This window comes from Marmota marmota, unplaced genomic scaffold (assembly GCF_001458135.2).
Source record: "Marmota marmota marmota unplaced genomic scaffold, marMar, whole genome shotgun sequence".
NCBI classification, from domain to species: Eukaryota; Metazoa; Chordata; class Mammalia; order Rodentia; family Sciuridae; genus Marmota; species Marmota marmota.
Window position 1 is genome coordinate 827,591 of NW_026000137.1, and position 12,667 is coordinate 840,257.

At 52.9% G+C, this 12,667-nt stretch overlaps 1 long non-coding RNA gene across 1 annotated transcript; it reads right to left on the reverse strand.

Moving 5' to 3' along the window:
- Positions 1-3,023: 3,023 nt before the first annotated feature.
- LOC125611210 lies at positions 3,024-11,730 on the reverse strand. The gene is made up of 5 exons (XR_007341343.1): positions 11,442-11,730; positions 10,257-10,336; positions 6,969-7,080; positions 5,248-5,362; positions 3,024-3,988 (listed from the first exon to the last, which is right to left on the reverse strand). It is a non-coding gene; the product is annotated as an uncharacterized LOC125611210 (long non-coding RNA).
- Positions 11,731-12,667: the final 937 nt, after the last annotated feature.

Genomic DNA, 12,667 nt, shown 5'->3' on the forward strand with positions numbered 1-12,667 from the left:
CCCTGTGCTCACTCCCCTGTGCTCACTGCACCTGTGCTCACTCCCCTGTGCTCACACCCCTGTGCTCACTCCCCTGTGCTCACTCACCTGTGCTCACTCACCTGTGTTCACTGCACCTGTGCTCACTCACCTGCACTCACTGCACTGTGCTCACTCCCTTGTGCTCAATACACTGTGCTTACTGCACTGTGCTCACTGCACTCACTGCACCTGTGCTCACTCCCCTGTGTTCAATCCCCTGTGCTCACTCCCCTGCACTCACTGCACTGTGCTCACTCCCCTGTGCTCACTCTCCTGTGTTCACTGCACTGTGCTCACTGCACTGTGCTCACTCACCTGCACTCACTGCACCTGTGCTCACTCCCCTGTACTCACTCACCTGTGCTCACTCCCTTGTGCTCACTCCCTTGTGCTCACTACACTGTGCTCACTCCCCTGAGCTCACTCCCCTGTGCTCACTCCCCTGTGCTCACTGCACTCACTGCACATGTGCTCACTCACCTGTGCTCACTCCCTTGTGCTCATTGCATTGTGCTCACTGCACTGTGCTCACTCCCATGTGCTCACTCATCTGTGCTTGCCCCCTTGTGCTCACTCCCTTGTGCTCACTGCATTGTGCTCACTCACCTGTGCTTGCCCCCCTGTGCTCCCTACAACTGTGCTGTCAACTCAGCTTGTACAAAATCCAACAGAAAGGAGTAGTAAAGATTTCCACCTGCAGCTAGACCTGCCCAGTGCCAACTGGGGCTTATTAAGACATCTTTGGGGAAACAGAATAAAACCAAAGGACATTAAGATCAAAGAGCCCGTTACTTCCAATCTGTCTGGATGTTAGGAGTAGGCTGGACATTGTTGGCTGACACCCAGCCTGGCATTTGTGAAGTGATTGAGAGGCTGACGTTTGGTCAGCCAGTTGATGACCCTCCCATCAACCCACCCACATGGAGATCCACAGCTTCTCAGCAATTTGCTTAGACGGGGTCTGCAAGCTCCACAGTCCTCCACTTGTCTTCTCTGTCTTTGCTTTATTTCTCTTTTGCTTTCCTTAGGTCTTATATTCAGTTACTTCCTCCACGTCCTAATGATAAAATGACACTGTGATCAACCTCCAAGAGTAATGTGAATACAGCATTATGTGAGAAGTTCATCCTTTTAGCCCAACTCTACCAAATGCCTCCAGGAGCTCAGTTCTGTAGTTACTAGGAGGCTTTTGTGTCAAATACAAATTGATTTCTGGCAAAGTAAGAAAACACAGGTTGTTTTGGATGCAGGAAAAAAATAAAAGAACTTTTTCCTCAATAGCTAATCTACCACAGCTCTGTGGCTCTAGTTTTTCAAACTCAGACCATTCCATTTTCCTGGTACTGTGAGTCCTTGTCTAACACTCGACTTGCCCAGGGGTGCCGGGTGCCCTGAAGTGCACATTCCATCTCCACAAATGTGTGATGCTGGAGAACCCATCGTCTTCTTACACTGGACCGAGGGACCTAGGAGCCATTGGCACTGTCCTGCAGCCTGGAGATAGTGAACCTTCCAACAGATGACAAGGCAGGGACCTCGAGGCCCTTGACAAAGAGCGAGAGGATTGCTCACACAAATGGGAGAGCGAGAACTGGCCAGTGGGCGTCCCCAACTAGGCTCATGGAGAAAGGTTCTGAGCAGCTCAGAGCAGGACAAGTGCACATGCGCACAGAGGAACCTTGGTCACATCCCCCTGAGTGAGATAAGCCAGCCAAGGAGCCACTCGTTGACTGCTCTGATGAGTGCACACCAGGAGTGGTCACATCATGGAGGAAGAGGTAGGATGGGGTTCCAGGGAGCAGGAGGACATGGAGATTTGCTCCTTAATGGGTGCAGAGTTCTGGTTTTGTAAAACAAAGTTCTAGAGACTTTGTACAGTGACATGGAAATACTTTATACTACGAAACTGGAGCGTAAAGACGGAGAAGATGGGAAATTTGATGTTACATGTTTTTCAGCACAATTACATTATTTTAAAAAGGAAACTATTTTCCTCAAATAGAACCACCAGATATAATATGAACTGGAGGTCAGAGCACCTTGGAGGCAGGCTGGACACAGAGGGCAGTCGAAGGCTGCAGCTGGAATTCTCCTCCGAGTTGGCTACAGAGGGACACACAATGGACATTCCTTTCTTTTCTCAAATGTCACCAAAAGAAATATTTTTATGTCACTTTCCAAGTTTCCAAATCTGCTAGAGAAAAAATTAGCTCAAAGACCTTTCTCTCTGCTGCATAATGTAACTGCAACAGCTAATTAAAGATTCACCGAGAAGCCCTGGACAGACGGTTTCAGTATTTTAATTAAGTATATGTATTAGACGGCTGGAATTAATGTATTTGACACAACAGACGTTTTCTGTGATCATTTAGAATTTTTAGTCATTTACTGTCTACATGGTGTCAGAATTGGGGCCCCTTGTGAATTTTACTCTGTTCGATTTTGCAGTTTATTCATATTTTGTCACTTTATAGTTATTTCTGGGTAGTCTTCAAGCATGAAATGTAACAGAAAATGTTAAAGAAATGATAAGTGCTTTTCTGTGAGCACAAAACACCTCTGAGGGTTTGGATGGCCATTTGGTGGCCAAGAGTTGGACTGTGAAGTCTGCACAAACAAGCCTGATTCCCCTGGGGAACCTCAACACAATGTCCCAGGAGTTAGGAGCCTGATTCCCCTGAGGATCCACAACACACTGTCCCAGGAGTCTGGAGTCTGATTCCCCGGGGGAACCTCAACATACTGTCCCAGGAGTTAGGAGCTTGATTCCCCTGCGGAAACTCAACACAATGTCCCAGGACTCTAAAGCCTGATTCCCCTGGGGAATCTCAACACACTGTCCTAGAAGATAGGAGCCTGATTCCACTGGTGATCCACGACACACTGTCCCAGGAGACTGGAGCCTGATTCCCCTGGGGAACCTCAACACACTGTCCCAGGAGTTAGGAGCATTATTCCCCTGGGGAACCTCAACACACTGTCCCAGGAGTTTGGAGCCTGCACAGCACCATCCCACGGGGCCCGTGTCTGTCACTGGGGCCTGTAGCTCTGCACGTGCTCCTGGAAGCAGCCTTTGCAGCCTGGAGCCTCCTGCTGCTGGCCAGGCCGCTCCTGGGGTGTCCACCTGTTGGCCTGTTCTGCCCCTATGGCCAGACAAGAGGAATGCCACTGTCCTTCCCTAAGAGTCCCTCCTGTCCCCGGGGTTGTCATTCCTCCAGTGCACACTAAAAGCCCCTGACCACCTGGCTACTGCCTCTGTGTCCTCCATGAGGGTGCCCTCTACACCCAGTGTGCCACCAGCGGCTCCTGCCAGAACCCACGGCACTGGCCTGTCCCGCTGCCCTCCAGGCTGCTGGAGCGCTGATCTCCAGCCCCAACTCCGGCTCCCCTCTTCCTGGCGCCCCCCACGGCGCTGCCTTCCTGGACCAGCAAAGTTGGAATCGGGGATCAAATGCAGCACTTTCCAGCCCCCTCATGGCCGCCTTGCCCTTCACCCTCCCACACTCCAATCCCACTGTGGCTCCACGGGGAGGCCCCTGGAATGTCCAGCGCGGCACCTCTGCTCTCTCTCCTCCGTCTCCTGGTGCACGTAGACCTGCTGCCTTCGCTCAGGGCTCGGCTCCCTCCGTCTAACTGACGTGGGGTATAAAGAGCAGAAACGCCCTCTGACGTCGACCTGGACACACAGATGTTTGTTTGTCTCATGAAGATGAATCTGGAAAAAGTGAGGCCGCGCAGGACACTGGGGACCTGGCTCTCCCCATCTTCTGTGGGGTCGTTCACTGTCACAGCAACTGCTGGCACGTCCTGTCCCACTGGACCACACCCCATTCCAGGAGAGAAGGTTTGCAGCACAGGTGCCAGGGCTCTTGGAGAGGCTCTTGGCCTCCTCCTTTGAGGAAGGCTCTCTGTGTGTGTTGCCTGGCCGGGGAGGGTGCAGAGCTCGTCTTCGGTCCGGTATGTTCCCCTGGAGAAGCAAGAGTCCTCTCAGAGAGGCAGGCAGGACCCACACAGTGTGCTGGGCCATCAGCCTCTGTAAGGAGGGGACCACGTGGGCCCTGCAGCCCCCCTGGGCTCGCTCCTCCCCTGGGCTCGGTCTTTAGGGCCACCCTACCAGGCACGGCACAGGACATCCACAGAGTGGGTGTCTCACTGTTCTGGAGGCTGACGGCTGAGGCCAGGTGTCCTCCACATCTCTGAGCTCTCCTCGGCTCACCCAGCACCTTCTCCCTCGCAGGTGCTCACAGCTGACCCTCTGCAAGGGCTGTGTTCTGGCTCTGCCTCTCATATGTATACCCCACAGACTGGGCTAGACACCGCCTCTGCCACCTCGTGCACCTTGACGACCTTTCTAAGTGCCCATCTCCAGGCACAGGCACACTCTGTGCCACAGCAGCCCCCACCCCCAGGCTGATGTCCCCAGGCCCCAGGGGATGCCTGCACCTCGGAGGGTTCCACACCCTCACATTCTGCACTCTCTCTGGATGTCCATCTGCACGGCAGGCACAGGAAGAGCGTGGCCACCAAAGTGATGAGGACAAGGAGTGGTTGCAGCGATGTGCTGTGGGAAACACTGTGCCGCGTGGTCTTGATCTCAGAATATTCTATTGTGCTTTCCCTTTTTCACGTGAAGGGAGCATCCTGAGCTTCTCCTGGGCACACCTGGGTGGCCTGCAGCACAGCCCTTGCACCTGGTGCCACTGGGAAGTAAAGTCGGAGTCACTTGGGCATGGATGCTGCAGCTCCCCGCTCTGCAGCACCACCGAGACGGCTTCGGAGCCATGGGGGGAGGAGTGGACAGGTGTGGACACCCTGGACAATGGGACAGCTTCACCCCCAGGACGCAGCTGGACAAACTGAGGTGCTGTCGTGCTAGGGTGCACGATTGAAAACTCTCAATCTGTTTACTTCTGGAATACGCCGTTGGATTCCCCCAGACTGCAGTTGATGGTACCTAAAACTGCAGAGGTGAACCGTGGCCGGGGGACAGCTGTGCTGGGAGTTGAGGCTGTAACAGGTGAATCGCAGGGGACACAGTGCAGCCATTGCAACTGAGGACGGCCAGTTTGTCTCCTTGGGATTACTGGACATATCTACAGGCATTGACGTGGTGATTCCGCAAACCACATTTATCTCTTTTCCCCACAAATGCATAAATTCATTTGCATTTGTTGTTTTTTTTCAAAGATCTTAGGGAAATGTGGGCACAGTATGTCCGCAGCTTACCCTGATCAAATAATCCTGGGTAATCCTTTTTAAAACACAGCAGATTGAGTCATTAATTAGATGATTACTTTCATCCTTGTGATCCAAATCCAGCAGAGCTAATGCCAAGTTTAACCTACAAGATGTGAGTGGAAAACTATTAAGTACCCAGAAGAACTGGCTTAATTTTCTGCTAAATTTAGGTAGAGAGACTATTTTAGCTACACCCTTGTCAGGTACAAAGAGCCAGCCTCTGTGATGAGTCCTTCCTGCAAGCCATGAGAGACAGGTGGCTGTACGCCTGGGCTTCTGAACCAGCTGCAGACAGTGATCGGCACCACCAGTGAGAGAAGCAAAGGGCGTTCTAGAGAGTTCTACAGAACAGCCACAGAGGCCAAGGAGCAGGAGCAGGGATTGAGGCTGTGGTGGGCATGTCGGCCTGGCTTGGGCTCTCCTGCTGCAGCACTGAGCCGACCACCCCCACCCCATTCATTATCACCCTTCTGTTGGGGGCTCCCTGGGCACCAGTGGTCGCAGAAGGCGTGAGGGGTGGAGCAAGCCTCTCCTGCACTCCACTTGGCACAGAAATGGAACTTTCTGAGGGAGGCTCCCTCCACACATCCTGTTGGGGGCTGGGCCTCTGACCTCCAGCCCCAGACGCGAAGCCCTGGGCGGAAGAGGGGAAGGAAAGGGACAGAGGACAGTGCCCCGTGTTGGGTGTGAACAAATGTAAAAGGAGGTGAGCGTCACCCCAGCAGGCACGGACCCTTCCCAGCAGATTTGCTGTGGTGCAGCGGGGGTCCCTGGCATGGCACTCGTCCATGTGCCTCCCCCCTCCCGCAGCGTCCCCTGGAGGCCCCTGTTCCTTTCTTCTAAGTCTGGACACATCCAAGCCACAGCGCCATGGTCACCAGAGCTCAGACGTGGAGCCTGGGCTTGAGAGTGGGCAGAGCCACCCAGAGCTGCTCCTCTAAGCTCTGCGTGGGGATGTCACATCTGACAGCGCAGCCACAGTTCCCGGTGTGTGGGGAGAAGGCCAAGGCCACCTCTGGTTGTCAGGATGGTAAAGAACTGGTGGCCGGACATGTGGGACAGGAAGCAACGACCTAGGTGGCAGCTGACCAAACAGGAACAGGAATGATGGCATGGGAGGCCCCACCCCAGGGTCTCCTGGGACAGTGCCAGGCCCTGCCAACAGCTCTGGGGGCACAGCGACTGGCTGGCTCCCACCTTGACCCACCCCTCGACCTGCAGCCTTTCCTCTGCAGCATTAAGTTCCTCTCACTAACACAGCTGTGTCCGCCTCCCAGCCCTGAGTCTGAGGTCAGCAGTAAGCTGTGCTGAGGCCACGACAGTAGTTTCCAAATGTGGCCTGTGGATCTGTGAGCGTCCCCCAAGCCCCTCTAGGTGTACAATTGTAGAATCTAAATAATAATAATAATAATCATAATAATAATCATAATAATAATAATAATAATAATCATAATAATAATAATTTATGCACCTTTTTACTGTTAGATTTTTAAAATTAACATTCAGAAATCTGCAAAACTCAAAAAAGTGATACTCTGCAAGTGAATAATGCAGCCATACAAGTTGCAAGGCATCTTGCTGATGGATTTTAAACACAGAGTCCAAAATGTGCATCCCGGAGCTCCAGGTCCCACTGCCAGGAAGCTTTGTGAAACTACGCACACTACCAGTCGAGTTCTGGTGTGATATCAAAGAGCGTCAGTACCCACCTGCAGAGACCAGGAGAGTCCTCGTTCCTTTGCTAATTACACCTCTGTGCTGCCGGGAACTCCACAGATCTCAGCAAAAGCAACAGATCAAACCCCGAAGCTTCAGTGTCTTCTGTTAAGTCAGAGAGATTTCCAAAAATATAGTGATGCCACAAAAAATATCACTAAAGCTCTTACTTTTTTGTTTAACTGGTTGTTTTTCTTCGAGACTTGTAATTTATGCTAACACATAAGATGTTTCCTGTAGTTGTTCTGAAATTGACTAAAAGTTTCTTCATTTCAGTTCCTGATTCAGTGGCTATAGATGGATATAAATCATATAAACACTCTTGGGGGTCTTCAGTTATTTTTAAAAGTATAACACACTGTGCTCAGAGGTCCACACTATGCTCAGGATAGTCTCCACTCACCCCAGGGCACTTCCCCCCTTGACAGGACAAGGACATGCCTGAGCGGCCCCCAGAGGAGGGTGAGGGACAAGAGGAGCACAGCTGCCCGTGTCCAGCTGCTCATCCATGCAACAAGGCCAACAGCAGCGCCCAGGTGGGCTCAGCCCTGTCCCACAGGCTCTGCAGACACACGGGAAGTAAAGGCTGCTTGCTGGCTGTCCTCACGAGGTGGTGGTTGACTGAAGGCTGTCCCACCACTTCTGCGGTCCACCAGAGGACCATGCCACTCCAGCCCTTCTGCATGGCACAGATGAAACCCGGACCCTGGAGGTCATGCAGACTCCACAGGTTGGGGTATATCATTGCATCTCTCAGAGACTTCAGGATTCTGCAAGGAGTCCCGGAGACAGGAGGGTAGCATCCCTTGCAGTGTCTAAGACTGGCCTGGATCTGCCAGGCACGATGGTGCACACCCATCATCCCAGAGACTCGGAAGGCTGAAGCAGGAGGACCACAAGTTCAAGGCCAGCCTCAGCAACTTAGCAAGGTCCTAAGAAACTCAGCATGTGAACTCTCTGACACTCACGGAACACACTTGGAGTTTCGTGTGTCATGTAGTTGTGAACCCCAAGAGTCTGGTGTGCCTCGTACCTTCATTTTTGCATCAGGCTCATTCTAAAATACTGCTTTTATTGAAATCTATTTTTATCTGGAGATTCCATTTTAGTTTTTTTAATTTTTTAATTCTGGTAAAGAAAAACCCTACATTATCTAAAATTTACCACATTAAATGCTTAGCACGTTTCAACAGTGCAAAGTGCATTCACATTGTGCAACAGATTTCCAAAATTTTACATCTTGAAAAACTGAAGTTCTTTACCCATTACAGGACAGCTTCCCGGTCCCCTTACCCCAGCCCCCTGCACCCACAATTCTACTTTCTGTGTCTAGAAACTTGACTGCTCTAGATGCATCACATGCGTAGAATTGTGCAGAGTGCCTTTTGTGACTGGAGTGTTTCATTTAGCATGATGTCTTCCAGGATCTCCCAAGTCACAGCATGTCACAGGACTTCCTTCTTTTCAAGGCTGAGAGAGATTCCATTGTACATAAATGCCACGTTGTTTGTTCCTTCATCCATCAATAGACACTTGGTTGCTTGCCCCATTGGCTCTCGTGCCTTGAGTGCGCAGTGGGGTGTGAGCGTGGGGGTGAGGTTGCCTGTCTGAGAAGCTGCTCTCGGTACCTCTGGACACAGACCGAGCAGTGGCCTAGCTGGATCTCTGGGGATTCTAGTTTTAATGTTTTACAGGACAGATACAAGGTTCACCCACGGCCATGCCACTTTACATACCTACCAGCAGCCCGTGGCTTTGCCAGTCCTCAGTATCCTTGCCAACACCTGTTTTATTTTTTTGTTTATTTTATAAATGTTGGTGGACATGAGGTGATATCTCACGGTTTTGCTTCTCATTTCTCTAAAGATTGGTGATAGTGAGCATCTTTCTGGATTCTTGTTGGGCCACTTGTATATCATGTTTGGAGAAATGAGTGTTCAAATCCTTGCACTTCTTAAGTTACCTTCTTGTTGCTGTTAAGTGGTAGGAGTTCTGTGTGGCTATTAACAAGCATTTCTCTCAATCTGTAGGTTGTCTTCTCACTCTGTAAATTATGTCCTTTGGTGCACAGTCTTGAAGTTTAATGTAATCCCTTTGTTTTTCACTTTTGGTGTCAAGTTCAAGAAATCATTGCAAAATCCAAGGTCATGGGAGATTTCCCTGTTTCAGGGAAAGTCTTTTAAATCAATTTCGAGTTCATTTTTATTCACAGGTGAGGGAAGGGTGTGATTTCACTCCTTGGCCTGTGAGTGTGCCCGTCCCAGCACCATGCATAGAAGACACCATGCTTTCCCCGTGCTGCGGTCTTGACACCGAGCCTACATCACTGGACCACATGCACAAGGGCTTACTTCTGGGCTCTCTGTTCCCTTCCCCTGTTTTACACGTCTAGCTTCATGCCAGTTCTCCACTGCTTTAACTACTGTAGCTTTGTGTGATCTTCTAAAATCAGAAAGTTTGAGACATCCAAACTATACTACAGAGCAATAGTAACAAAACCAGCATGGTATTGGCACCAAAAGAGACAGGTAGACCAACTAGGGTCCCTTGAGATTTATATAAATTTTAGTATAATTTTTTTTCTGCAAAAATGTGTTGGTGTTTCAACAGAGATCGCACTGAATCTACAGATCACTGTGGGTGATATTGAGATCTTATTTTTAATCTTCCAATCCATGAACATGGAATGTCTTTCTGTTTGTCTTTTTTTAACTTCTTTCAACAAATTTTACAGATTTAATATAGCTTCAACATTTTGTGTCCTTGTCTTCCATCTCTTTGGTTAAGTTTATTCTCCTCAAAAATATTTTTTCAAGAAACAAAGCTACTGCAGATAAGCTGAAGGGAGTTTTTTTTTCCCCATCTTAGCCTTTCCTTGGCCTATGTAAAGTCTAAATAACTGCTAAGCAGTATTTAATTGTTCCTTTGCAAGAAATCTTATTTGCAGGTCATGACAGTGTTAATAATTGCTGATTGTCAACTCCCCCACCCCAAAAAAGACAGCACATTTAGATCCCAGCCCCAAGACCCAGAAGACATATTCTCCAAAGACAAATCTGCCCATGAAGACTGGCCACGTGGTGACTGCACCCAGCAGTGTCCTGAAGATGCTGGACAGTACCTTGTGGAGTTTTCCTGTGTGGACGGTGCAGCTGGCCTGAACAGATTGCCAATTGCAGGGACAGGGGAAAGGGCCATGAGCCCTGGCCGGCACGACCCCGTCGCTGAAGTAAATAGTAGCAACTGCATCTCAGGTAAGTGAACTCAAGGGCCTGACTCACCTGACAATGGCCAAATTGTCCTGGGGCTCCGAGTGGCTCTGAAACACGGTACCTCATCCCATGCAGCCAGGGAGGTCAGCCTTGGGGGAAAACCGGCCCCTGCTGCTCCCGGTCAGGGCTCCAGGCTGGGCTCAGAGCACCAGAGGCCAGGCATGGACTGACTGCCCCAGAGAGTGACAGCAGCTTGTCACCCAAGCCCTGCGGGTCTCCAGACCTCCTTCCCAACCCGACACCGTGGCAGGGGAGCGAGGCCATGGGAAGAGCCCTGCCGCCCCGTCCCTACCCCAACGCTGCCCCAGCAGGCTGCCCCTGCTCTCCACATGCAGGGCACAGAGGCCGGGAAGGCAGAGTGACAAGGCAGAGGGGTCCGCCAGACAGCTGCTCCTTAGCACAGCCAGGTGACCTTCTAGACCGTGACAAGGACTTAGTGCCCCCAGTTGCCCAAGAACACAAGCAGAGCCCCACACAGGTGTGGCCCCACACAGCCCGTGAGGGATCAGAGGGGTAGGGAGGGAGGCCTCACAGTGACCCTGAGCTGTCACACAAGACAGGCAGACGCAGGGACAGGGACCTGCCCCTTCCCCTCTCCACAGGGAACATGAGGAACCATAGTTAAAAACATTTACCCTCGAGATCTCCTATCTCCTCCCCAGATACCAGCAGCCCTCACTTGGGTGAGGAAGGGGGAGCCACCACGGTTGTGGGGTGACGCCAGAGAGGGGCAGGGGACAGGACCTGCCCTCCACGGCAGCATGAGGGGTCCCACGAGGAGGACCACTGGGGTGCCGCCGCGGCCACAACGCCATCCACCCATCACAGACCCGTTGGCCCTCTCTGCCCCTCCTCTCGCCCCACACCCACCCTGCTCAGCCAGCTTCACCCCAAGAGGTGCCTGAGTCTCCCTCTCCTGGGCCCAGGGCTGCTCTGGACACCACCTGGCTGGGTCTGTCCTGGAGCTGAGCCCTGCCCGCCTGGGGCTGGCCCTGGGGCCTCTTCCCACTTGGTCTGGGCGAGGCTGCGCTGGGCTGCCCTGCGCCTGGCCACACCACACCTCTCTCCTGCTCCTCCAGAGAGCTTCCTCCACCACCTCTAGTCCACAGGGAGCAACACCCCTCTTCTAAGAAGACAGCGCCCGCAGGGAGCACTCTCCCGCCCCACCAGCCGTCTCCTCCGTCCCACTCTCACCCTGAACTCGCGGGGCAGGGAGCTGTCTTCATAGCCCTCCTGCCCTTGGAACCCAGTGGCCCTCGGTTAGTATTTACTGAGTGAATCTGGGGAGTGTCTGCGGGCTCGCTCTCACTAGCATGTGAATGACTCATACTCATCTCTGCCTGAAAACAACCTCTGATGAGGGAGCGGAAGGGGAAACCCCAGAGCCCTGTGCAAGAGAAGCAAAGAGAGCAGCCCCACCTCGGGAGGGACGGGCCCCGAGGACGGGAGGGGGCAGCCAGCCCAGCTTCCTGCTGCACACCCCCTGAATGGGCTGGGCCGAAGGGATCCTGTCCTTATGAACAGCCTCTCAACGGACACCTTCCAGGGGAGGGGACACTTGGGCAGACCCCAGACCTTGCTGGGAAACCTGCGCACTCCGCCTGGAACTGCCTGGCAGCCACCGCCTCCGCCTCCTCCCCAGCCCCTGCCTGGCTGGCGTCACCCAGGCTAATTAACAAATAGCAGGGCAATTAAATCACCTGGCTGCCTTGGTGGATTTAGTCCTTTCAATCTCCACAGAGCATGTGGGTGATGCTCAGCAGCACTTCCCAGAGGGCTCGCCACGCCTGGAGGTGCTCAGCTTGGAAGGAGCAGAACCCTGCTTGTTGCCTCCACGGCCAGTGCAGCTGTCTCCCCACCCCGGAGTTGGGCTGGCTCCGCCTCTGGCTGTTGCCCTGTGGGAGTGGGAGGCAGGTCCCCTGCTTTCCTGTCCCCACCTGTCACCCCCAGCTCGGCGCCTGTCCAGGTGCACAGCCAGCACTCCCTCCCCAGCTCCAGGCAGAAGCCTTCCCACCTCCGCCACCACACACAGCGTCCTGCCTCCTGCAGACCATGTCCCCTATCTGCTGGGCCCTAAGAGTCTCCACCACAGCCCTGGCCCATCAGCATCCACCTGGCACCAAAGTCCTGGACAGATGCTTGCAGAGGTGACCGCTGGAGGGGCTCTGCCTGCAGGACGCTGCTCCTCAAAGCTGGGTGCTCCCTGGTGAGTCACGGCCCCATCACCACTGTGCCCAAGCCCCAGGCCCTGGGCTGCGGTGGCACGCCCCTGAGAGGGAGGACCATGCCCAGTGCCGGCCAGCAGGGAGTGTGGCGGGCTCGGTCCACCTCTATCCCAGAGCTCATGGCGGTCACCAGAACCAGGGACAACAGGACTGCTGGAGACCACTCTTAACAAACCCATCTAGAAGGTCCTGGTG